We start from the raw sequence: 27,668 nt of genomic DNA on the forward strand, positions 1-27,668 counted from the left end.
TTACTCAAAATAAAGTCCTCCACGCTTTCTTAAAAAAAACAAAAACATAATTATATTTGGCTACAATTTTTTGTTCTTTGTTGAGATGATATGCATACCTTTTATATTTCATTTTTTGACTAAGCTATTTCCCTCCTTTTAAAACATAATTGCTCCTTAAAAGCTGAGTAGGATTGTTTTACAATCTCTACTCAACCTCCTGAACCAGCGTTCAAGTGCAGATACAAGTGGCATGAAATAGCTTTGATCTCTTTTATTCTGATCCTCTGATAATTGTCCCACTGATGTGGGGAAATAACAGTAGCCACTGCTCTGGTGATAGGCATTTCAGAATTTTTTTTTTCTCCTAGGGCCCAAAGGGCATTGAGTTGAACTCAGAGCAGCTGCAGAATTATGGGAATTACAGTCTAGTACTACTATATTTTCACACATAATTTTGTCTCCAAATAATTTATTCCCTTTGTATAAACAGCAAGGATCATCTTTTTATCTTTGGCTCTGAATCTTACTAAAATCATTACATTTTGATTTTTATTAGATTTTTATGATCTCTCTGCTCTTTTCTCTTAAACAGATCTCTTAGCTGATATAAAGTTCTCACTTGGGCCTGAGTAACAGTAAATACAATAAACCTATCTTGTTTTGAACATTTGTGTTCAAGACCAGTTTTCCAGGATACTTAGTAAAGACACTAAGGAAGAGTTTATTCAAGACAGACTGCTGAAATAAGAGTTTTGCAGTATGGGAGAGAGATCAGGCTTAAATTCCGAGTAAGACAAAGTGAGAATTTACAGTCACGGAGCAGGGTGGGATCAATGATTAGGAAATGACTAAGTGGAAACATCAAGAAAAGGGAGATTCTTAGTGAAGACAGACCTGGGTGATCAGGAATCTGGGGTTGGAGGTGAGGAATTTGATCTGATATTGAGGGTGTCCAGATATCAGGGTGAAGTCGTCTGGCTCATCTGACAGTAGGATTCGTAGGGAAATTGGACTCTATACGGACTGTGGAGATAGGAGCCCAAGTTAGAGTCAATTAAGCAGAGGGCTCAGAGGAGCTGACTCAAGTGTGATCAAGGAGAGAAAGTTTCTCTTTTTTGAGCATTTATGAGGGCATTTAATATATCTGATAAAATATTTCATGATCCCATATCTGACAGCCACATACTGAGCTAGATGTTTTAGATGCGCTGCACCAGGTAGTTGTTGCTATTCTTGTGTTAAAGATGATAAGACTGTCCAAGGTTATATAGCTAGGAAGTGGTGAAACAAAATTTGGAAAATAATTTTTTTCTTTTCTTTTTCAATTATAGTTTACATTCAATATTATTTTAGCCCTAACCGGTTTGGCTCAGTGGATAGAACGTCAGCCTGCAGACTCAAGGGTCCCAGGTTCGATTCTGGTCAAGGGCATGTACCTTGGTTGTGGGCACATCCCCAGTAGGGAGTGTGCAGGAGGCAGCTGATTGATGTTTCTCTCTCATCGATGTTTCTAACTCTCTATCCCTCTCCCTTCCTCTCTGTTAAAATCAATAAAATATATTTTAAAAAATATTTTATATTAATTTCAGGTGTACAACATAGTGGTTAAATGATCATATACTTTACAAAGTGTTCTCTCTGATATTTCCAGTACCCACTTGGCACCATGCATAGTTATTACAATATTATTAACTATAGTCACTATGCTGTACTTTACATCCCCATGGACTATTCTGTAACTACCCATTTGTACTTCTTAATCTTTTACTTTTTTTAAATCTAGTCCCCCAACTCTCCTCCCCTCTGGCAACTATTAGTGTGTTGGGAACTAATTTTCCCATTCATTATTTCATTTGGCACACATTTATTGTATATGTATTATATCTCAGACACTGTTTTGAACAATGTAGAAATATAGGGATGCACAGAAAATTATTCTCTCTCCTTTTAAAGAGGTGACAACAGAGTATGGGAGATGGGGGACATCATTCACGTAACCACATAAAGGTAAAATTTAATCTGTACTTATGTTATGAAAGGAACATGATAATTTGTGTTAAGAGGACTAAATGTATTCTTAGGGAGGAATCATAGAAGGCTGTCTAGGAAAAGCTCCTTAGGGTTTAGCTATAAGAAAGGGGTATATAGTGTGTTCAAGGCAAAAACACTATTATGGACTGAATTGTGTCTCCCCCAAATTCATATGCTGAACCCCTTTCTCCCCAAAGTGATGGTATTGCAGATGGAGCTTTTGGGAGATAATTTGGTTTATATGAGGTCATGGGGGTGGGGCCTTCATGATGTATTTAGTGCCCTTATAAAAAGAGACACAAAAGAACTCTCTCTTTTTTTCCTCTCTTTACTTGCATGCACAGAGGATATATGAGCACATGGCAAGGTGGAAGCTGCCCACAAGTCATGAAAAGATTCTCACCAGAAACTAACCATGCTGATACCTTGACTTTTATCACATTAGTCTCCAGAACTGAGAAAAATGAATTTCTATTGTCTATGAAATTTTACTATGGCAGCCTGAGCTGACTATACAGGCAAATATAAACAATCTATATGGGAAAATGACATGGCTTGTTTGAAGAGAAAGAGGTCAGCCTGGTTAGTGTGCAGAGTGTGATAGAGAGTGTGGCTTGAAATGGAGGCTGAGTATCCGGTAGGACCAGTTCATGCACAGTCTGAGAGCCACTTCAGGAATATGGCTCTTTATACAGAGAGCATTGGATGATCATTGAAGAGCTCATGACCTGACACATTTGCATTCTGAAAAGATCACTGCCTACTGTGCAGATTGGGGATGAGAGATGAGGAACTGGGCAAGAATGACTCCCAGGTTTGGACCTTTCACAGCTCCATTTACTGGAGAAGGAATACTGAACAAGGAACAGGATTGGAGGGAAGGAAGGAAGACGTGAGACAGTAATAGACCTCCAAACTTGCCTTAATTGTGTCCCTATGCATAACTCTTATAGGCCAAACACACGAGCAGATTTCAGGTGGCATTTTAGGTTCATTTTTCACATGTCGGTTTTAAGATAACTTGAAAATATTCAAGTGACGATTTCTAACAGTTATACTGGTTTGGATTTAGAGGAGAGGTCATGGACAAAGATATATATTTGGGGGCATTTGCAGCTAATAGAAATATTAAAAAAAATAGGAGAGTGTAGAATAACAACACAGGAGGGTCCAGGACCAAATAAACTCCATACTTTATATACTCTATACTCCATACTTGCCAAATAGAAGTTATGGGTTGCAGAGGTCAGGAGTGGACAAACGAAGATCCCTGCTTTCACCCCCACCTCTTCCATTCCAGCAGAGAACTATTGCTCCTGTGGCTCTTTGATAGAGCGGGCCATGTGGAGGTACTGGTGGAGGATTAGAAAGTAGGTGATGGGATGAATCTGGGTATTTCAGCCTGTATTAGTTTCCTATTGTTGCTGTAACAAGTTAGCACAAATTTAGTTACTTAAAAGAACTTCATTATCTTACATTTTGGGAGGTTAAAAGTCTGAAAAAGGTCTCCCTGAGCTGAATCATGGTGTCAGCAAGGCTGTGTCCCTTCCAGAGAGTCAAAGGGAGAATTTGTTTCTTCACCTTTTCCAGCTTCTAGAAACCTCCTGCATTACTTGGATTGTGTTCCTTTCCTCATCATTGCAGCTAGAAGCACAGCATCTTCAAATATCTCCCTCTCGCTTGGACCCTTGCTTCTGTCCTTACATCTTCTCTGACTCTTTTCCTGCCTCTCTTATAAGGACCTTTGTGATTACATTGGGCCCATTCAGAAAATTGAGGATAATCTCCCCACCTCACAATCCTTAATTAAATCACACCAGCAGAGTACCTTTCGCTTATGTCAGGTAACATATGCACAGGATCTGGGGATTAGGAAGTGGACATTTGTAGGGGCCATTACTCTGCCTACCGTGAATCACCTGTCACTCATCCATCCATAGCAACATCTCCTGTCAGAATTCTCCTCCTGCTGAGGTCTGAGTTCCTGACATGTAGATTCCAAGGCGGTGTCAGCTCCTGCCAGACAACCTTGGCTTTGAGCTTTGAGAACATGACATCCTGTCATTGGTTGGCCCTTCAGGGGTAGTAGATGCTTCCTGATGCTGCTGATATTGGGGTCACCTCACTGCATCTTATTCGGCTTCTCCAGTCTTCCATTACAAAGGTTTCCATAGACAACATGTGAAAGGCCTCACATGGAGTCTGTTTTCCTGACTTGCTAGAACGTGACAGGTGAGAACTAATGGCAGCTTAAATTTGAGTAGTGATGGAGGTGGACACATTTGCTCACATTTTTAAGTAAAATAATAAAATCAAAATAATTACTTTGGGGGAAAGTTTCCTAGGTCAAAAATCCTGCCATATTCAATCATGTTACTTTTTAAAAGTGTTACTTATTCTTCAACCAGGAATCAGGGATATGCTAATTGTGTTTGTGGAAATTAGAGAAAAGATGGCCACAACTTCCTCTCTTTCTTTTATTAGGTAGTTGAGAAAGCATAATTAAAGATTCCATTAAGGACTTTTTGTTATTTGTTTGTTTAAAGCAAGACTTAAATTTGAAGGATGAATTAAAACCATCAGTAAATATCCAAGGAAAGTGGCTTTTAATTTATGGAAGAGATCTATAAATAGTAAATTTAAAGAACACTAAAAATACAGTGTGCCAAAGATACATTTCAAAATTAATGAGGCATGTATTTTCTTTGGGATATGAATAACAACAACAACAAAAAACATTCAACATATTTTAAGACCCTTTAAAAGAACTTTATTACAGCTGTTTTAACTTCATCCCGGAAACCTTTGCTTCTCTTCATCATCAAGATCTTGATGAGTATATTATCTGAAGTTATTAGGAAATGAACTCACTGAAACTATTTGGTGAAGCAGGTTCTGACCACTTGGGTTCAATCCCAGCTCTACAGTCATTGACTGTGTGATTTCCAGTTGTTTAAGCATTCTGAGTCTTGGTTCTCATTAATAGCACAGGATCAATTTAACTTAATTTAGGAAATTGTTTGGGGATTAATGTAAAATGTCTAATTCTGAGGAGGTGGACAAAAACATCAGAGATATTATTGGCATGATTTTCTGATAGAAAATTCCAGTATTAAAGCTAAAGGCTGATTCCTTAAGTCTCCTTGCATTCTCTATCTAGCATTCTCTTTGTGAAATTTCAGGTGTCCATTAAACATCCCAGCTTAATGGACACCTGAAAGGTAGAGGAGAAAAATAGATAAATATGTATGGATTTTAGGGAAGAGATCCAGGTGGAAAACATACATTGGAGTAATCACCACAAAGATGGTATTTAAAACTATGAGACTAGATAAGCATGGGAATGAGTACATATTGAAGTAAAAATGTTTTAAGAACTAAGTTTGGCAGATTGTGGTCCAAGATGGTGACATAAGAGGCTCCTAAACTTCCCTCCTGTCAAGAATTCACAGAAGGAAGATAGATCCTTGGGAAGCATTGCCTCCCTCTGAGAGATGCAGACACTAGCTGGTTGCACCACATCGAACAACTAAGGGAATACCCACATCACACAGGTAGGACAGGCTGAATCTGGTATTACTACAGGACTTTCACCTATCAAACATATACTTTTGTTGTTAATCCTCACCGGAAGATATTTTTCCATTGATTTTTAAAGAGAGTGGAAGGGAGGGGGAGAGACAGAGAGAAAGAAACATCTATGTGAGAGAGATATCAATTGATTGTCTCCTACACACATCCTAACTAGGGCTGGGGATCCAGCTTACCCTGAGCCAAACTGGCTAGGGCTCAAACATATTCTTGTGATTCCAGAATTTATTTTTTCATCTCTTAGAAGATATCATTGCCAACCTGTATTTTTTTTTCTTGGCACTTCTAGTGAAACATATCATTGTTTTTCCCCAAAACCAGTATTTTTTTTCCTTAGTATCTAGATGGATTTACCATCCATCCAGTCACCCAAGCAAGAAAGGATGCTGTCATCTTGAATATACCCCCTTTTCACTGACACCATATTTCAGTCTGCCCCTGCCCTCATAAAACAGATTAATTCGCTTAGAAACAATCACCATTATCACTGTTTTCTGCTGTCTCTCCATCTTATTGACATTCTTTAGAAAAAGCTCTAATCAGCTTTTATATGCACCTCGTCTTAGGCAAAGGCAAATTTTAAAAGGCCAATGGTACTATTCAAATATGTTACTATAATTACTTTTTTTTTCCACCATGAACTGGCCACCCAAGAACAGAACTAAATAAGTCAACACTAAATAAGTCAAAGCAATATCATTAAATAGTATTATGATAGAAATAATAAAGATGATGTATATCTTTTACTTGTCAATCCTTTGTGTGGTAAATACAAGGACAAGAGTATACAAGTTTGAGACCCTATATCTATCATTTAATTCCTTGTTTATATGAAGTTACTTCTTTAAGAATTTATTTCCATGAAATCATCAGTTCCAGATTTAGAATTAAGGGAAGTAAACTGAGATAGGTATTATGACTGGAAACTAGGTGATTTATAGTTTTACTGAATATTTAGAAATGCCATTCTCTCTAAAACTAATTTTTTTAATCTAATGCTTTATGAAGATTAAATAAAAGCAGCACTCAGAATTACAGGCACCAAAGAACTGTGCAAACATTTCCTTAGTGTTGGCACTAGGAGCACTTACTTTTTTCAAAACATTCGAGGTTGGCGTCATCGGGAATGACTGGAAAGGCTAGAAGGTTTCAGAATGTGGCTTCAGATTTCACTTCTCATTACCTTGAAATAAAATCAAACATTGCATGAAATGTTCTCACAAATGGACCTTTTAACATTCTGAATTAAAAGCATATAATCTGAGGCTAGAAACTGGCTTTGAAATACTTATTCCAGGAAAATATTCTCATCACAAATCTAGAACCCATTTTAAAATGGAAAGAATTTAAACTTCATTACAAGAATCAAAATTTTCTATGGAATTGTTCAACTTTGTGGCTATATGAAATAAAAGTGTAGTCTCCAGGAAAATTGGAATCCAATGTTAGATGGCACCTTAGTGGCATCAGTTATTGAATGGTAGATTGAAAAGGATGCCCATATAGAGGCATAATACAAAACATTCATGCATAAACTTGAGAAAGAATGAGATATCAAAGAATAAAACAATTTTAGTTTACTTTTCAGTCTCCTGTTTTCTCTAAATTTTCTTTTAAATAGGATTGATCAGTCATTCCAGAATTACAATATAACTTTTTATATTTGTAGATTTAATTGTAACACCTAATCCCCAGAGCCTGGGAATGTTACTTTATATGACAAAAGGTTTCTGCAGATGTGATCTTGGATAATCTAAATTAAGATTATCCTGTATTATCTGGGATAATAATCATGTCAGTCTTTATAAGAGGGAGGAAGGAAAGTCAATAAAGGGAGAAGGTGACGCGAAGACTGAACCCAGACATTGGAGGGAGGGAGGGGGCCGAGAGCCAAAGAATGCAGCAACCTCAAGGAGCTGGAAGAGGCAATGAACACATTCTTCTCAGGATCCTCCAGAAGGTGCTAGCACTGCCATCTCTGGACTTTAAGTCCCAGAAGACTTAGTTCCAACTGTTCACCTTCAGAGAACTGTAGCAATTTGTGATAGGAAATTAGCAAAGTATATATTACTTTTAGATCATAAAAATGTTATTTTACTATAAGACAGAAGTTTTCTATACTTTTCAAGTATTTTTTATTAAATTGAAAAAAATTATGGATATCTCTCTACACATGTCTGTACCTGTTGCCAATTTGACCTACAGTTTAAGATTCACTGGAGAAAATCATCAAACTGTCCTTCCCACTCTCACACAAATTGATAAGTTATTTAATTAATTTTGGTTGTTGTTGTTAATCCTCACCCGAGGTATTTTTCCCTTGAGTTTTAGAGTGGAAAGAAGAGGGAGAAATAGATAGAGAGAGACACATTGATAGGTTACCTCTTGAATCTGGGCCAGGATCAAGCCTGCAACCAAGATACGTGCCATTGACCAGGAATCAAACCCAGTACCCTTCAGTCTGCAGGCTGATGTTCTATCCAATGAGCCTAACCAGATAGGGCCAAACAAATAAGCTTTGAAAGATAATAGAAACAGTATGGCCCAATAACTTGCCATCAAAGTAGTCTTCATAGAACCATAAAACACTAACTTTGTATATCTTAACAACAACAACAAAATTATCAGATCATGGGTCATGTTTATAAATGTATATAGTTCAATATTTGTCAGTTCTCAAATTCTTTGTTTAATGTAAAAGGATATATATTTTCTTCCTTTATGACCACATCCCTTTGAAAAGGAAAATGGGGGAAGGGAGACAGGCTTGCAACCTAGTTCAGTATCTGGTTAAAACTGTAGTCTTACTTCCCCACTCTGACTGACTTGGGTGGAGCTGCAGAGCCTAACCCCAGGGCCCCGCCACAGCTGACTTGGCGGGAGCTGCAGGGACCCTCAGGGGCCCACCACAGGAGGAGATATAGAGGCCAGAGCCTCCCCACGAGTTCAGTTCAGGCTTTGGATCCAGAATTCCCCTGGACTAGCAGATCTGCGAAATAAAGGTTAAACTTTCCTCCCTCAGAGTGCTGGCTGGTCCTTCTCCCACAACACGTTCACATTCTATGTTAGAAAGTCCTTCATCTGCTATCTCTCCTGTGATACGAGATGTTTGGGTGTAGAGTCCCACTGAAGCCAGAACCTCCATCCTTGTGTTAAGCCCTCTCTCTCTAAGTGCTTACAGAATAGAATATTTATGGGATGGCAAGAACCTTAAGTCTCAAGAGATCCAAATTTCAGTGTGATTTTTCCCCGTGAGAATTTAGAGTCCTTGTTTAATGTACAACATCTCTCTAGTTCCATATCTAAAAAATAGAAATGTGAACTAAATAGGTTTAAGATACCTTCAAGTTCTAAATTTGATTTGTAAGTAGCCCTTCTTTTGACATTCTTCTGGAAGCCTTTCTAGACAGACTGTTTCTCTCTTACTAGCTTTCCCATCGCTTTGAATATGCATATCTTTAAACAAAGAAATGGATTCTGTGTATATATTTATCATTTATAATTGTCTGTGTTTAGTCTCTCCTGTGAGAGCTGGTACCAAAATTATAAGCTTTTATTCTCCTCCTGGCATTTGAGTAAGCATCACCTGCCTTGAAAAGCTAATTTATTTGTTCTTTTCTTTTTTTTTTTTTTCTTTTTTAACTAAAGAAAGTTTTCTTTAACTTGTTGCCAGGAGAATTTCATATTTCAGATAGCAGAAATTGAAATACGTATTTTCTGAGAGCAGTTTCACTCCTTTATCAGAGGCATCATTTTTGAATGTCACTGATCACAGATGTCTCAGTATTCAGGTTGACTGGAGAAGGCTCTGGTCCCCGGTCCATGCTCTCGACGCTTGTAACCTAATGTTCCCAGCACTGCAATAAGCAGTGCAGTAGAGTCTTCAGCTGGAGCTTGCTGAGAGCTGAAAGCTGCCTCCATGCTTTTCCTTTCACTGATGGAAAAATAAATAGCACTTTCTAGCCTAGTGCAGGCAAAACCCGTTTTTCCAGAAACAGTATACCCTGACTAATTTTCATTGCAGTTTTCGTTATGAAATGTGTGTGTGAATTGTTGGAACAGTTAGCTTACTGTTTAAAAATATGATCACTTCAGATTATACAAAGGATCATATATATATATATATATATATATATATATATATATATATATATATATATATATGATCCTTTGTATAATTGTATATATATATCAACATTTTGTCCAGGACTTTTGAATGTCACTTTCTAGAGATAAGTGGGTCTAATTCTCTTGTTTTTCTACTCAGATTGCCTGAAGAAAAGCCAAAGAAATGGTCTTAATTGCTCCTGAAGGCAATGATGGATGAAGGAAAGACAGGTAAGGAGAAAAAGAGATAAAAGAAATGTGAGGAAAAAAGGTAGAGATTTGTAACTACTTAAGAATATGTGGTAAGAATGATGCAAGGAAGACATAATCCTATGAAAATAAATGCATTCTGGAAGTCCCATTAATGGGTAGAAGAACATAAATATTATTCAATCCTAGGGAACTGAATAAGATAATTGCAGGAAACTACCACTTTCTGGAAAGCTCTTGTATAGCACTTGTGAATAAATGTCTCACAGCAGTAAGGAAAGGATACCTTAATTTCTCTCCCTAGAAAGTCAACTCATTGACCCAGTCTCATGGGGATTTAAGAAAGTTAACTTGTAGACATCACAGATGCCTAATCAGATAAAAATCCAGTGATTTGGGATTCCTCAGTTTCAAAGTCATTATACAAGACAAAAAGCAGATCACGGTTATTAAATTAATTGTAACCACTCTAATGGAGAAACATAACCACAGCAAAGAAAATAATGATCAGAAGCTTCATTTTGTGGTTTCAGAATTATTTTTAGCAAGAACATCAAAATACATTTAAGACAAACAAACATGGAACCAAAGAGAACTTTCAATAGACACTTAAGACATCTGTCATAGAGCACTGGTATTATGATTGAGGACTTATACAAAGTATCATTTCAAGTTACATTTGTGAATGACTATCATCTTTTCCTTTTAGCTTATTATTTAGAAGCAATTCCCTACTGGATATAAGTATCCTTTCTTACCATATTTCCTCTGTCAGCACCTGAAACCTAAGACAATATTTTGGGGGCAATTTGGTCACTTGCAACAAGACTAACATTAGAATTTTTATTTATTTATTTATTTTATTTTAAGTCAAAAAGAACCTGGCTATATTTCCACCTTGGGCCTTTGTCTTGCTTGCTGACGCCATAGAAAATAATTTTAATCACTCTCCTAGTGACTGCCCTTCAGACATTTGAGGGTAGTGGTTCTTTACCTTCTGATTAAATCCACTCACGTAGATTAGATTAAGCATCCCTATCTCTTTCCATCCTTCCCCATTTGGGAATTTTCCAAATTGTCTCTGTCTCTCTTTAGAGAACAGCCCACTTAACAGACAGGGCTCTAAACAATAGATGGAACTGTCAATTTAAGCCTAAACATGGATGACTAAAGCTTGCCATCACAGTTGGGGTTTTCTGGAGAGCTTCTTCATTAGAGTAATTTATTTTAAAGATAGAATAAAATGTCTCCAGTTCTTTGTCACAAACCCCACTCTGTAGAAGTTTCTGTGGCCTACATTAAGTGCTATATATTCATCCATGCATTCTCCTTAATTCCATCTTCCTCTTCAGCTATCATTTCAAGCTGTTTATTCAGTGATGGTGAATCTGCAATTTACTTCTGACCATGTATTACAGTGAAAATCACAAACCTTCCTGTGGATTAGCAGTAGGAGATCATTATCCTTGATTTCTTTGGCCCTCAATGGAGATTAGTGCGCTGTTGGTGCCAGCAAGTGTTAGGCAACATTAAAATATCAGTTTTAATTATTGAAAATATTTGGATAAATACTAAAATAATTGCACAATGTTGAAATTGAATCCATTGATGTTTATAAACATAGTAAGGATTTGTTTTAGTTTTTTAAGCCTTTTCCTTTGTGTTTTTATGGGATTTTAGAAGAATTATTATTTCTCATTATTTTTATGAATTTGTCTTGCTGGTCTGATGCCAAAAACTAAATTATATACTGTAGAATCACGGATGGCTCTGCTGGGCTCTGACTCATGCCCTAAATTAAGAGATGGCTCTGACTGTTTTCTCAAGGGTAAGTTCTGCTTCTACATCTGAGCTACAAATTAAGACACCGACTTTAAAAAAGATGCTAGGGCTTGAAGAACATGTTCAAGGGCGGAAGTGTAAAAGAGACAAGCTGTTGTTGATAGATCCAAAATGCAAATGTTGATAGATGCAAGTGCTGGCCTACAGGCAATATGCCCTTCCCAGGAAAAACGTGCAGAAAAAAAATTCTCTGGGATTCAGGCAGACCCCAGGAAAAGCTGCAGCTTATGGCTTGCCCTGGCCAGTGTTAGAACAGTGGCTAGAGCGTCGGCCCCTACACTGAAGGGTCTCAGGTTAGATTCCTGGTCAAGGGCATGTACATGGATTGCAGGTTGGATCCTCAGCCCCAAGTCTGGGCATGTGAGGGAGGCAACCAATTTCGCTGCTCCTTACCTCCCCCCCCCGCCCCCCGCTCCATCTTTCTCTCTCTCCCCTTGCTCCATCCCTTCAACTCTCTCCAAAAATCAATTGAAAAAATATCCTCCAGTAAGGATTAACATACATACATACATACATAAATAAAAATGTCTTGATTTTAGTCATGCTAATGAAAACATCTTACCTATAGTTTTGATTTGCTTTCTTCTGCTTTTGTCTGAGAATTCAAAAGCTATTGTTTGAAAGCCAAATTTTACCCGTTGTTTTTTTGTATTGAAGCATCTCTGTGCTTATAATTTTATCCTTCCTTTCTGAGTCCAAGCATTTTCACAACAGTCTCTCCAGCTTTTTTGTCCTCTAACAGATGAATACAAGAGATTTGTTTGAAAGGGCTTGTTGAAAAATGTTAGCTGTCTTAATACAATATCAGTGAATACTCAGTTCACTGTCAAAATTGCACTCTGGTCCAGTTATTTAGGTGTTTTTATGTTTTGTTATTGTTGCTTGGTTTTTGTTTCTCTGTGATATGAAAAAATTAATTTGCCCCTTTTAAAATATTGAAGAAATATTTTATCTGACCTAGAGCTTTGCTAATATTTAAATGAATGTGATACTATTTTAAAATATTTGATGGAAGGAAAACACCTTTTCCTTGGAAGGAAGAAAACAATAAGATTAATCAAAGTGATTAATAACAAGAACAGTGACTGTGCATGTTGATGATGGATAGGAGCCAAACATTGATGTGATTCTCCTTGGGAAATAGAAATGAGCATGGCTTTCTGACACTTTTTAGTAGGATAAAAAAGAGAGAAGACCTGCCTGCTAGGGTTGAAGTCCAAAAATAGTAGAGCCAGTGATTGCCTTTGGAATGAGTTTTCTAATAATTGCTTAAGAATAAGCTAAAAGTTATTTCTTTCTGAGTCTTGAGAGAAAAAATAAATTAGACACAAATTTGTGACAAGTGGCAGTGTGTAAAAGCTACTTAATTATAACTGTGTAAGTTCTAAGACTGATTTTCAAGGTACCTCTATCCTTCTAATATTTTTCATCACCCAAAATGCTTTTCCCCTTAGTACATATTTTGTCCATATTTCAAAAGCAGGACCAGGCAGCAGTGTGTATGACTTGATCTCATCCCCTATAGGCTTTCCATTCCAGGTTTCCAGAAGAAAGTTTCTGTCCTTGACTATAAGTAAATGAAGTTCTTTATAGAATCCCTAGCCTTCCCTTTGTCATGATATGATTAATAAAAGGCAAGGATGACTGTGGTTGCACTTGACTTTGGTGAGTATGATCTTAATCACTGTTGAGGTTCTCCATAGGGAACAGAAATGACTGTGGTTACCTGACTAGTAGATGCAAGTACTTCCTGGGTCCTCTCTCTGTGATGGCCCTCAGTGCCCCCCTTAGGTCAACCTTCCCCAATACAAACTACGCAGGGACCAGTTTGATAAAGTAATTCTCAATGACGAGTAAAGCTTTCTGGGAATGGATAGAGTATTATTTATATATAATCAAATTCCTATTAACTTTAAGTCATTGTGTATCAGGCTGTGGGTATTTCTAAGGCTGATGGATGTCCCTCTCACAGTGACACTTCTGGAAGTGAGTTCTCTAGAAGTATTAGATTCAGTCCTACAAATCCATGGTGAGAGACTGGTTCCTTTGGTCCATAAAATGTCCCTAGGCCACATCAATTCTGTAACCTTTGGAGAATCTGCAAGTACTCTCTTGGAGAGTGAACTCTATTCTGTTCTCCACTATTTCAGTGTATTGATTTATCAGTTTAACCCAAATAAGTAGTGGTTCTTAACTTTTCTGAGTGGTGGACTCATTTTTAAGGATCTGGTGGAAATTGTAACTATTTTCTTTGGGAAAAGTACACATAACACACATAGAAAATACTGTACTAAATTTCACATTATTGTGAACTGCCTAGAATATATCATTGACATGAAAAATAACAACAAAAACTACGCCACAGATATTTCAGAGGCATGGAGAGATTGTGTCTAGAAAAGAGAGTTCTGAGAAGTTTCTCTCATAGAAAATGGAGGACTGATGTTTACCTATAAATAAGTACTGGCTGTCCACCATCAGCACTTGTTTTGACTCTTGGGCATCTATTCTGATAGGACAGTGCCTGTACCTTCCTATTTTTAGGTGTGTTAACTTTGCCCTTGTATACAGGGAACATCTTTCTATGAACATGGCTGGGGAGAAAGGCCAAGGATGAGAGGACATGATGGACATCATGGAAGATGGAGAGGAAATTAAAGAGCATGTCACTAGCCTACTGGGAAATCGCACTGAGATCTGGCTTCGCAGCTGCGACTCACTCTCAGAAGGAACATGCATTTAAAATGTTGGGCTTCAGGTTCGAGGTGAGCTATGTTGATTGCAAAATGGCCCCAGTTCCCTACCCCATTCCCATTTCCTTCTTAATTCATATTCTTTGCAATGTGATTTCACAGCCTTTCCAATCATGAACTGGAATCTATTTCTACACTCCTTAATCTGGCTTCAGCTTATAACTTGCTTTGGCCATTTGAATATGGAAGAAGTGCCAGTGTGTCAGTTTTGAGGCTGAACCTCATCTCTCCGCCGCCTCCTCCTCCTCCTCTTTCTCCTCCTCCTCCTCCTCCTCCTCCTCCTCCTCCTCCTCCTCCTCCTCCTCCTCCTCCTCCTCCTCCTCCTCCTTCTTCTTCTTCTTCTTCTTCTTCTTCTTCTTCTTTCTCTCTCTCTCTCTCTCTCTCTCTCTCTCTCTCTCTCTCTCTCTCTCTCTCTCTCCTGTCCCTGACAAAAAAAATCCTCAGACTAACCTGTTGGAGGATGAGACTTAGTTAGATATACCCTCAATATATAAGAACATCCATCTAAGATCAGAAAAGCTACCTAGTTGACCTGAAATTAATAAAAGTTAAGTGAATAAACTTCGTTGAATCTAGTTTAGATTCCTAGAACCACCCAGACAACCTATAGTCATAAGAGCAAAATAAATGTCTATTATGGCAGGCCTCTGAGGTTTACTGGTTGTTTGTTATGCAGCATTATTACAGACTTAGATAACTCATACATTAGGCTAGTTGAATATGGATCTAAACATGCAAGAGGATCTTAAAATTGACTCATCTTCCCTATAAAGCTTGATGTCAGAATGATGTGATATGGAAAATAGGGAATATCTCCCCTAGAAATGCAGCCCCAGGCTTGGCAAACTCCAGCATAACATCCATTGAAAATTATTAATCCAAAATTACATTAGGTCTTGAGAGTATAGTAGGAAGCATAGTTCCAAAAGAGGTCATCTTCTGGTGGACCTGAACTTGAATTTACTTCAGACATGCACTACTAATTTACTTAAACCAATTGGCACACTTCCCATATTTGGGTATCCTCTATTCCCAACTAGAATTGCACTTGACTGGACTTTTTGGAATGATTCTATTGGCAGTAATGCTGAATAGGAACACAGTTTTAGGAGTATGACCTCTTCAGAATCTTTACTCTTAACCCCAAAATGAACTCCACCAAATTTTTCTGCGCTATGATTTATTTAAATTTTACTAGTTCTTATCTTCTTCCAGGGTTTAGGCACTTTGCTAGGTATGATTTATTGAGGTCAAATGTTGTTGCTTCCAAAACACAAGACTCCTGGGTGGAAGAAACGGAAACACTTCATGCCAAGTTTTCTGATCTTCGATCCAATGCTCTGTCTCAGTTATTTGATTTAGGAGGAATTATTTGACCTCTTTGATCTGCTTTTCTCATTGGAGACATTTTGTTGATGATGATTTGATTGCCTCATACAAAAACAATGCTGTTGAGAACTTTAAAAGTTCTGTTTCACTATAAACAATGATTTTCATTTCTCTTAGGTTGAGATTTTTTTCGATCTGCCGAAACAAATGGCACAAGGCAGCTGCATTGACTGTCCAGCTCTCACATTAAGTAGAGTTGTTAAACACACAACCACACACACATGCACACACACAGAGACAAAACTCTGCTTACCACCGAGCACACCTACATTCATTTTAAAATTGCATTGTTTTTATCTTGTTCTTTGTGAATGTGAGAAGAAACCTAGACGACTTCAGTTTCCTTGTATCCCTCAGAATCAGATGAGACCACTGGGAGAATGTGCCTATCCAAGCTGCTCCCACAGCCACTGTGGACACACAGAAAAGAGGCTGCCTTGGTCTATCACTGTTGTGAACTTCTTCAATATAGAATAAAGTTCATTTTCAAGCTTTAAAGTGGCATAGACAGGCAGTGAGTATGTTGAAATATTGCTTTGTCTCTGGTTGTAAATTATAAATATGAAAGCGGGAACAGTAATAAATCTGATTTACTGTGTGTATTAGTCTGGGATCTCCAGAGAAATAGAACCAATAGGAGATTTATTATAGGAATTGGTTCACATGAGTAAGAAGGTCAGCAAATCTCAAGATCTGCTTTCTGTAAGGCGGAGAACCAGGAAAGTCCTTGGTGCAAGTCAAAAAGTCTGAAAACGAGGTGACCCGTGTTCAAAGACAGGGAACATAGATGTCTCAGCTCAAGGAGAGAGAGATAATTTGCTCTTCCTCTGCCTTTTTCTTCTACGTAAGCCCTCAATAGACTGTCAGTGGTCGGCAAACTCATTAGTCAACAGAGCCAAATATCAACAGTACAACGATTGAAATTTCTTTTGAGAGCCAAATTTTTTAAACTTAAACTTCTTCTAACGCCACTTCTTCAAAATAGACTCGCCCAGGCCGTGGTATTTTGTGGAAGAGCCACATTCAAGGGGCCAAAGAGCCGCATGTGGCTCGCGAGCCGCAGTTTGCTGACCATGGGACTGGGTGATGTCCATCCACATTGATGAGAGTGATCTTCCTTACTCATTCTACTGTTCAAACACTGATCTCTTCTGGAAACACCACCATAGACACACCAAGAAACAATGCTTTACCAGCTATCTGGCTATCCCTTAGCCTAGTCAAGTTGACACATAAAATTAACCATCACCCTACCTTCTATTTTGGTCTTGGAAAATGAAAAAACTTATCCTGTCCCTGATTTCTCATCTGCAGTATGGATTGGGCAAGTCATTACTGGTTTTTTGTTATAGTTGTTTTTTGAACTAAATACCTATACATTGCTAGAAAGTGCCAGGCTTTTGATCTTTATCTGGTATGTTTTTATTTTTGGCTTGAATTAAAGTGAAAAAATATTACTTAAGGGTTTTCCCCCATTGTGGTACTTTACACCATTAAAGAATGAAGAGAATAAAGGAAATGCAAAAGGGTATGTGAAGTCCTTACTTAATATAGATAAACTCAGTATCATGGCAAATGTCATTTTCATATGACCTTTCTTACTGAAGAAATAAACCAATTAAAAATTACCAGACGTTATTGACATGTAAATTTGACTTCATTTTAACTGCAAATCATTGGTTTCTGGGTACTGGGATCTTTAGCATTTAGGTTTCACACTGTTTTATTGTTCATGAATTAGCTGATTTTGTGCATCATATCATAACATACATAGAACCCATGGTCAAATATCAGAATCTGTATTCTCTGAACAGTAGAGAAAAGTTCACAGCTCTATACTTAATGGTTTGTTGTGAATTTATAGTCTTCAAACTTAGCTTAGCACTTAGCACAATTTACCAATTCTAGGGAGTTGGGCAGAATATTTGAAAGTACGATATCCTAAAATAGTTGAGAAGTTTAGTATTTAAAGTAGAGTCTGAGGAAGAGCGGACTTTCAAAAATTTTAGCTTGAGCTCTGACCTGTATGGTTCAGTTGGTTGAGCATTACCCTGTGCACCAAAATGTCGCCAGTTCAATTCCTGGTCAGGGCACATGCCCAGGTGGCAGTCTCCATCCCCACCAGATATTGTTTTTTTAAAAAAACTTTTTAAAAAGGGTTTTTTGGCCTGTTCCTTTCTTAGAATTTTGCAAATTACAACCCCAGCTTTTTTTCTTCCTGTATTTAGACTTGTCTTGATTTTAAAATTTTTATTTTTGTTTTATAAATTGAGCTCCTAAGCTTAATAATCTGTATCATAAAATTTGGACAATTTTCTTGAATTCTAAAGTACTTTGTTTACAAAGTTTGTGTGGGTTTCACTTTCTAATTCTGCATTTTAGATCACATAGAATAAAATCTTGTCCATATGCTGACCATCTGAATATCTGGTTAAGTATGAAGGGGATAAGTTCATAAGAGGATGAAGGAATGGGTTTGGAGAGGTTGGGAGAGAAACTTATTTAACCAAGACCAATTAGCTATTACAAGATCACTAATGTCAAGTGTAGTGATCAAGAGGCCATATGTGTCTTTCTTTACCCTGTCTCCTAATGCCATTTATTTTCCACTGAAAATACAAGGATAAATAAGACTGCTGCTTCTAAAAGGTGAGAGTTTTTCAAGAATTGTTGAAGGGTGGAGGGAGAAACATAAAGCTTTAAGTCTTCCTAAAGGGAATTTAGGTGATATCCTTAAAACCTGCGCTCTTATGCAGAAAACAAATTACAGTTTAATTTTTCTGTTTTCTAGAGTTTGGACCTTACATACTTGAGCCTCAGTCGTCTCCAATCAATATTCCCAAATAAGTTCTCAACCAAATTTCCTCCAGCTGAGTTCTCACAACATAGCTCTTGAATATCTTTCTCCTGGAAAATCAGACATCCATACCTCTCTTGCCTTATTTCATCACTGTGGTGTCTATTGAGTGCTAAAATGTCAAGGTTATATTGTTCCTTGTGATACTAGGGCCCAGATGTTGGTAGTCTTTCTCCTTTCTCTTCTTTAAAGGTGTCCCTCTCTCACAGGGTCACTGAGGTATGACACAGAGCCAGTCAGTTTATGTGCATGACAGTTTTTCCCTCAGAGGGAGGGATGCTCAAGACAATTCATATACAAGAGATAAATGGTAGGCACACAGCCTCTGGTTTCTTACTTTGCTTAAAAGCTTTGCATATGTTGCCTGGCTGGTTTGGCTCAGCAGTTGAGCATCAATCTATGAACCAGGAGATCACCAGTTCAATTCCTGGTCAGGGCACATGCCTGGAGGCAGCTGATCAATGATTTCCTCTCATCATTGATGTTTCTATCTCTCTCCCCCTCTCCCTTTCTCTCTCTGAAATCAATAAAAGTATATTTAAATAAATAAAAGCTTTATATATGTTAAATAATCTCTTCTAGGCTTGCTCTCCTTCTCCCTCTAATCATTGATTCCTTGATTTCATTTTCTCGCTTGTCCATTTGTACTTTTCACCCTGTCTTAAAAGACTCAGTTTTTCTTTAAATTCTTGGGAGAACAAAGTTATAACAAAAGCCTTGAAACCCAGGGCAGCCCCTTGACTTCAAAGTGAAACTGCTTTCCGCAGTCACCTAGTCTTGAGGAATAGAGTCCCTGTGATCTTTCCATCAGCAATTTACTATTAGTCTTCTCTCTATTTAAGAATATAACACACTCATTAGACTTCTTTTGTAAGCTATGCTTCTATTCTCAGTCATCACATTCTGAATATCTTCCATCTCATATTTTATATTCTTTTTTTTTCACCTTTCCTAATCACAAAGCTAGTTAGCTCCTTGGGGCAGTTATTTTGCTTTATCTTTGAATTTCCAATGCTCAGCACAGGAAGAAATCAAATGAATACAAGTCTTAAAGCTCTCAATTGCTTGTATGTCAGCATCTGTACTTTCTAGCATTAACATATTCTTCCCACATCATCTTAGAGAACTTTTCAGCCTCCCTTTTCTGGAAAGCACCTATGTCTATATCAAGGTATATACATGCATATCAATAGTCAATAGACTATGTTCCCTGTGGTCTGATATGATCCACATGCACCAACATACCTTAACTTCACTCATAACTCAAATAATTTGGATCCAGCCAGAAGGAATAGCCTCCCTTTCCTCATTTTTCTCCCACTGAACCGCAACTTTAATGTGCACACAGTTCCAGAGTATAAAAAACATTGAAACAGACGAGGGAAAAACAAAAACAGCCCAAGTAATGAATCTCTTCAAGAGTGTAAGGGACTGGAGCAATTTCCTAGGAAACTCACAACAGATTAGCCCCAGGATGTTCAAACTAAAATCCTTGTACTCTGGAAATTAAAAATCAGTGGTTGAATTTATTATATGCCTAAGGTCTGCATCTTGTCACATGAGACAATTCACAAGAAGAGGAATTTAAAATAATAAAATTGGCTAAGCCAGAAGCATGTTTCACCAGATGTCAACATTCTGTCAATACCCTGCTTAGGTGCTCCTTTATTTTGTATCTGCTTTATCTCGGCACTCTTCCCTTTTTCAGACACCAAGACAAAAACTCAGCAGGGTTGTTGAAGCAACTTTTATCTTGACAGCTTTAGTATTTCATTATTATGCCTTTGTTTCCATGGAAAATGTCTTCCCACGCTCTTAACTGAAAATGACTTTCTCATTAAGCCAGAGCTTTTGCCTCTTTTTACATAACAAATGTATACACAACCCACCTGCTTCTGTGTTACTTTCCATCTGTTCTTCAAAACAAATCCTATTGCATATAAAAACAGCATTTTTCTTTTTATGGACATTATGTCTTCATGTAGATAGAATTTGTAATCAACTTGGGTTGTCTTTTTAGACAACAGACGTATTTCAGGAACTTCACATCAATTGATTTACAGAATATCCTGGTGATGAAAGGCTCATTATTCTATTTGTTTTATAAGGAAATATTTCTGATGGACAAAGGGCAATTGAGATTTTATAATATGTAATCACTTCGATTGTAAATTCAACAAAAAAAGAAGTCTCCTTTTTTAAAAATATTTTTATTGTTGGGAGTACTACAGATGTCCATGCTATCTGGTTCACTCCCTGCCCCACTATCTGGTTCAGTCCCTGCCCCCAGGCCTTCACCACTGTGTTCTTGGGCAATACATAGCCTAATATATAAAAAGCCTGCAGCCATCATGACCTAAACAACCAGACGGACAACCAAACAGCAGGCTGTGTGGGGCAACCAGGCCGGCAGGGAGGTTATTGAGGGATGACCAAAGAACTGAACAGCAGGCTGCATGGGGCAACCAGGCCGGCAGGTGGGTTAGTGAGGGACAACCAAATGACTAAACAGCAGACTGCGTGGAGCGACCAGGCCAGCGGGGGGTGGGGGGGCAGTTGGGGGTGACCAAGCCAGCAGGGGGGCAGTTGGGGGCAACAAGGCCAGCAGGGGGGCAGTGAGGGGCGACCAGACCAGTGGAGGGGGATAGTTAGGGGTGACCAGGCTTGCAGAGGGGAGCATTTGGGGGCGACCAGGCTGGCAGGTGGGGCAGTAAGGGGCGATCAGGCTGGCAGGCAGAGGTGGTTAGGGGTGATCAGGCTGGCAGGAGGGGCAATTAGGAGTCAGTGGTCCCAGATTGTGAGACAGATGTCTGACTGCCGGATCGGGCCTAAACTAACAGTCAGACATCCCCCGAGAGGTCCCAGATTGGAGAGGGTGCAGGCTGGGCTGAGGGGACCCCCCCCCCCATGCATGAATTTTGTGTACCTGGCCTCTAGTATGCATATAAGTTCTTTAGTTAGTCTCTTCCTGCCTCCCCCACCCCCTTCCCTGTGAGATTCCTCAGTCTGTTTCATGCTTCTATGTATCTGGGTCTATTTTGTTCGCCAGTTTATTGTGTTAAGTGTATTCTCATTATAAGTGAGATCATGTGACACTTGTCTTTCTCTGACTGGCTTATTTTGCTTAGCATAATACTTTCCAGGTCCCTTCTTGCTGTCTCAAAAGGTAAGATAGCCTTCTTTTTTTACAGCTGCATAGTATTCCATTGTGTAAGTGTACCTCAGTTTTGTTTTTATTTATCCGTTCGTCTACTGATGGGCACTTGGGCTGTTTCCAAGATCTTAGTTATTGTAAATAATGCTGCTATGAACATAGGGGTGCATATTTCCTTTCAGGAAATCCACGCTGTTTTCCATAGTAGCTGCATTAATCTGCATTCCCTCTAGCAGTGTACTAGGGTTCCTTTTTCTCCACATTCTTGCCAGTACTTGTTGTTTGTTATATTATTGATGTTAGTCATTCTGGCAGGTGTAAGGTGGTACCTCATTATTGTTTTAATTTGCTTCTTTCTGATGATCAGTGATGTTGAGCATTTTTTCATGTTTCTCTTGACCATTTGTATGTCCTCTTTGGAGAAATGTCTCTTTAGGTCCTCTGCCTATTTTTTAATTAGATTGTTTGTCTTCCTTTTGTTGAGTTGTATGAATACTTTATATATTTTGAAAATTAACCCCTTATCAGATGTATCATTCATTGACAAATATGTTCTTTCATACAATGGGTTCCCTTTTCATTTTGATGCTGGTTTCTTTTGCTGTGCAAAAGCTTTTTAGTTTGTGTTGTCCCATTTGTTTATTTTTTCCTTTGTTTCTCTTGCCCATGGTGAGTATCAGTGAAAATTCTGCTATATGAGATGCTTAATATTTTGCTGTCTATATTTTTTTTCTAGAATGTTTATGGTTTCATGACTTATATTTAAGTCTTTTATCCACTTTGAGTTTCTTCTTATGTATGTTGGTGGTCTAGTTTTATTTTTTGCATGTACCTGTCCAATTTTCCCAACACCATTTATTGAAGAGACAAGACTGTCTTTATTCCATTGTATGCTCTTGCTTCCTTTGTCAAGTGTTAATTTAGCATAATTGCTTGGGTCAATTTCTGGTTTTCCGTTCTGTTCCATTAATCTATATGCCTGTTCTTGTGCCAATATCAAGCTGTTTAGATTATAATGGCTTTGTAGTATAACTTGATATCTGGTGCTATGATCCCTCCTACTTTGTTCTTCTTTCTCAAGATTGTTGTGGCTATTCAGGGTCTTAGAAGTCTCCTTCTTAAATCAGAACCCAAGTGGAGTTGAAAGTCATACAATCCTTGGGGTGTCAGAGCAATCAGGACACTGGGATCTACTGTGTTCTTAGCCTTGGATCCCTACTAGAATTTGAAAAAAAAGCTATCCATACTCTTCCCAACAAATATACATGCATTGGAAAGCTTTCATACTTGTCAGGGTCACTTTGTTCTGCAGGGGCCACAAATCATAACCCTAGTAAAGAACTTTTGATTTAATCCAACTCTTCATTTTTGATGGAAAAAAAAAAAAACAACTGAAGCTCACAGAAGCTAACAGATTTATTTAGGGTTCTAATTACTTATATCTTATAAGTCATGTTATCAATGAAACAATTATTTCCATAATAGATTGTGTTTTATTATTTTTAAATGTTTGGATGTTATATCTGCTTCTTTTATCAATGAATACATTTATAATTACATTAAATTCAGTCACTTTTATAAAGAAACCAAATCCCCAGAGATTAACTGATCTTCCAAAAGTTACACAGGGAGAGATATTCAGAATATTTTCAAGTGAAGCCTCTTTTATTATCTTGCCTTTATGTTTCAATGATCTTAGAACTGAAACAGGTGTTTCATTATTACTGTTACATTTACAATTATTTTACAATAAATAATTTAAAGAGATAGCAAAGCCTTTAAGATTATTTCTCCAAAGGCAACATTCGTTTTACTTTTCTTTGATATTATCTATCTTATTTTTTACTACTGGGTCACATAAAATGTTAAAGAAAAAAAAGTATTTGAAAAAATAAAGGAAAATGAGCTGAAAATTATAATTTCACAGCTTTTTTTCTATTCCCTTATGTACAAAGTCTAATAATTCTTGTCTTTCTAACATGAGGTTGTGCAGTGATTTAGGACAACATTAATCATTTTAATGTTCTCACTCAGTTGTAGGGGAAAATAAAATAGCTGAATTTATGCTAAAAATAAACCTCACAGATTTGCTGGATTGCTCGACATTCTAGTTTAAACAACTGTCCTCGCTCTCGGAAAGCTAATCCTGCCTGGCTTTTCACTTTCCCAGGAGATTGTTCTAATAGATTTTTTAAGCTGCATGCTGGATAATTGTTTCCACAACTAGCACAGATTGGTTTTCTCAAAATAAAAAGATGAAAATAAAACTTCTATCCAATTAAAATAGAGCTATTAATACTCTGCTGTGCTGGAAAGGAAAAGTCTGCTCTTCAAAAGTCTGCCATTTATCACAGAAGCATGAATTTTCACAGCAACTGAAAGAATTGGGTGAAAAATTAAAAGTTTATAAAGAATGAGAAAAGCTGACAATTTAGCTTTTGTAAATAGGCACATGTGTAAACATTAACATCCCTGAAGGAGGGGTGCCTTCACACTGACTCTACTGACTTTCCACCACATGGAAGAAGCTTCAACAGGGAAAAGCCCGAGTTCACTCCTGTCATTTGGTTATTTGTACCATACAGTCAGCAATGGGAAAGATTAGCCCCATGTGATGGAGTAATTAGATTTAGAATACTGTTTGTTTCCTGATCTGGTAGGTTTTCCTGACATTTAAATGACTTATTGCTTTGTGAACAATGTGCTTTGAAATTTATAGGTAATCTAGCTATTTTTTATATTTAAACTAAAATCAAGAAAAATGCCTTTGTAAATGGATATTCAAACTTTAGGATTTGAATTGCAGTAAAATAGCTGTTGATGCTATCACGAGTATCCTATTTCAACAGCCCACTACTTAAACACTTTGGTGCAAGAAGACCAAGAGTTTAAGAAAGACAGGCACATCAATATCAGTTCAAACATCAGAATGAGTGAAGACATTATGTGACAGTGTTTTTCAAAGACCTATATTAAAATCTTCTCAGTTTTTAACATTAATTCTTGAATTTTATTCAAAATCCAAAGAATCAGAATATATGAAAACAGGTACCAAGAATATGTAATTTTAACAAACACACCATGGGAATCTTATAAACAAAAAAGTGATGAATGCCATCCTTTTTATTCAAATTTAAAAATTATAAATGAAATCTTAAAACTCACTACTCTATAGAAACATAAATTTTTATTGTATAAAGTTCAAGTGCACACAGAATGTTCACGTGATAGCTCATGTGCTGGGCCATAAACCTAGTCATAGTACATTTCTAATAAGTGAACTCAAGAGTATGTTCTAAAAGGACAGATGCCTACTTTACAACACAAAGCCTGATGTATGTTTATATTAATAAATATATTAAAATGTAGTGAGAAAATTATCAGAGGCTGTGAAAACTACTGAGTGAAAGGTGGATGAAGAATAGGATATTTACACAGCTTCAAATTATCTGTCCCCAATTACCTACTAATTGCAAAGGGAAACTATTAAATTTAAAGTGGATTTTTGGCAAATCCCACATTAACCAAGTCACCCAAATTAACATGTTCAATTAAATGGGCAAAACAACACCATGTTCCTCTTGTGATGCCCTAAGGACAGTGAAAAACAAGACTAGCCATACCATGAGTTGGTGAGAATATGGAGCAAATGGAATTCTTCACTGTTCGTATGAAGTAAATTGTTACGATTACTTTGGAAAATTGCATGGTACTCTTGGCTAAAACTGAACATGTGAATGCTTACATTACAGCAATTTCACTCCTCAGTACATACCCACCAAAATATATGTACAAAGTAGATTTTTTTTCATAATGGCCTTAAATTGGAAATAACCCAAATGTCCAAATGGATAAATAAATTTAGAAGCAATTAAACTGTTATACCATGAAGTAGTTAACCACTGTTATATAATAAAACAGATGAGCCAACATAATGGTAAACAATAGACTCGAACCTGCATTCTATATGATTTCATTTATATAAAATCTAAAACTCAGCAAAATTAAGCTAGAATATTAGAAAGCAAAATAGCATCCAATTTGGGGAGAAGAAACTTTCCTTGGAGGGGGGTCATGATGGAAGCTTCTAGGTGCTGGTAATATTCCTGTTTTCTATCTAGATGGTGATTACATGGATGTGGTCTCTTTGTGATAATTCATTGAGCTATTCACATAAGATGTGTACACTTCTCTATTGTATGTTACAACATATAATAAGCAAACATGTAAAATCCATGTTAAAAATTCTATCAAGAGACAAAAAAAAAATCCTAAATAACATGGAGATAAACACTCTTCATGATTGGCATAATCTAGCTTTGTAAAGGTGCCATTTTTTCTCAAATCAGTTATAAATTCAGTGCCCTCCTGAAAATATTTTCACAGAAATGTATAAAAGACTAGAAGAAAAAGACTAATACAATAAAAGGATACTAGATGAAAATAATAAAAGAGAATAGATTTGTGATGTTAGAGTTGGGAAGTAGCTCATTGAGAACAAGATAAAAATGAATAAATGTACTACATAGATACTTACGCAGGAGAAGTTGAATGGCTAGAAAGTGTATGGGATGATGAGTGCTGGCAGTAGTAATTAAAACAGTGAAATAATTCTGTTTGACTCATCAAATGAGACAAAGGTGGAAAGTAAAATTTGGCAAGGACAGAAGAGAACTGGAACCCTCCTGCCTGTCTCATGAGGATGCAAACTGGGTTCAGTCTGGAGCTCAATCCAGCCTTTTGGAGTAAAAATAATAGTCTATCCAGTGACAGATTCATTCAGAAAACCATTCCACACACGTCCTCAGGACTTGGTCTGGACAATCATTAAACACATTTGCAATAGAATGGGAGTGATGGTGACGGATAAAGAGCAAAATAAAAGAGAGAGGCCTTACGAAGACCAATGACACCAGAGCACCATGTACAGAGTAGTACAATTAACTCCACTTTCTGCACCTCAGGTGCAGGTGAGAAATGGGAAAATACATGAAAGATAAACAAATCATATTTACCAGTTTTATTATTCAACACTTTACCTTCTTATAGGGACATTTTTAAGTTTAGAGGTAAATCAAAGTAATGACCATTTTATTAATTATACTATCTTTGTGTTTCTCCAAGGGGAACAAATAGTTATTAATATCTTTGTGAACTGGTAATTTTCCCTACGCACTTAAAGCTGAAAAATTTTGAACAGTGTTATAGCTCTTTGGATCTGGCCCTGGACTTCCTTTTGCCAGCTGGCATAGTGGCACTCTGGCCATGTGGGCAGGCAGTAGAGTTTTGATTTCTTGAGCTGCGGTAAATTAGGCAAATTGCTCTCTTCCTCAATTTAACAGCTATGAAATAAGCACAATGATAGTACCCACTTAATAAAATTGAAGGGAAATTAAATTCATTCACACAACTTGGCATATAGTAACCTCACAATAAATATTAGTTACAAATTTTAGATTCTGTCAAGAATGTCTTTATTTCTTGGATTCTTCTTAGTATTCTACTTATATCTTAGATTTATTTATTTATTGGTGCTTTTGTGAATTATTCAGACCCCCAAGTTTTCCCTTATTTCTGCACCAGTCTTTCCTAATACTTTCCAAGTATTGGTGTGTGTGTGTGTATGTGTGTGTTTTCATTCTCTTTCTCATAGTTCTTGAAATTTATTTTTTCAAGGCATACTTTTTGAAAACCTTAAAATAAAGAAAAACTTTGTAATATTTGGTCAATTTTAAAAAATCATTTTCTGATC

The 27,668-nt window shown here is 37.2% G+C and overlaps 1 long non-coding RNA gene across 1 annotated transcript in view; it reads left to right on the plus strand.

Annotated features, from left to right (window-relative positions):
- Positions 1–27,668, plus strand: part of LOC307099928 — a 90,923-nt gene that overhangs the window by 47,562 nt on the left and 15,693 nt on the right. Inside the window, exons 2-3 of the long non-coding RNA XR_013813574.1 lie at positions 9,872–9,942; positions 14,335–14,528. This is a non-coding gene — a long non-coding RNA (uncharacterized lncRNA). The remainder of the gene's footprint in view (positions 1–9,871; positions 9,943–14,334; positions 14,529–27,668) is intronic.

The sequence above is a fragment of the Cnephaeus nilssonii genome (genome assembly GCF_951640355.1).
Source record: "Cnephaeus nilssonii genome assembly, chromosome: 5".
Lineage (NCBI taxonomy): Eukaryota > Metazoa > Chordata > Mammalia > Chiroptera > Vespertilionidae > Cnephaeus > Cnephaeus nilssonii.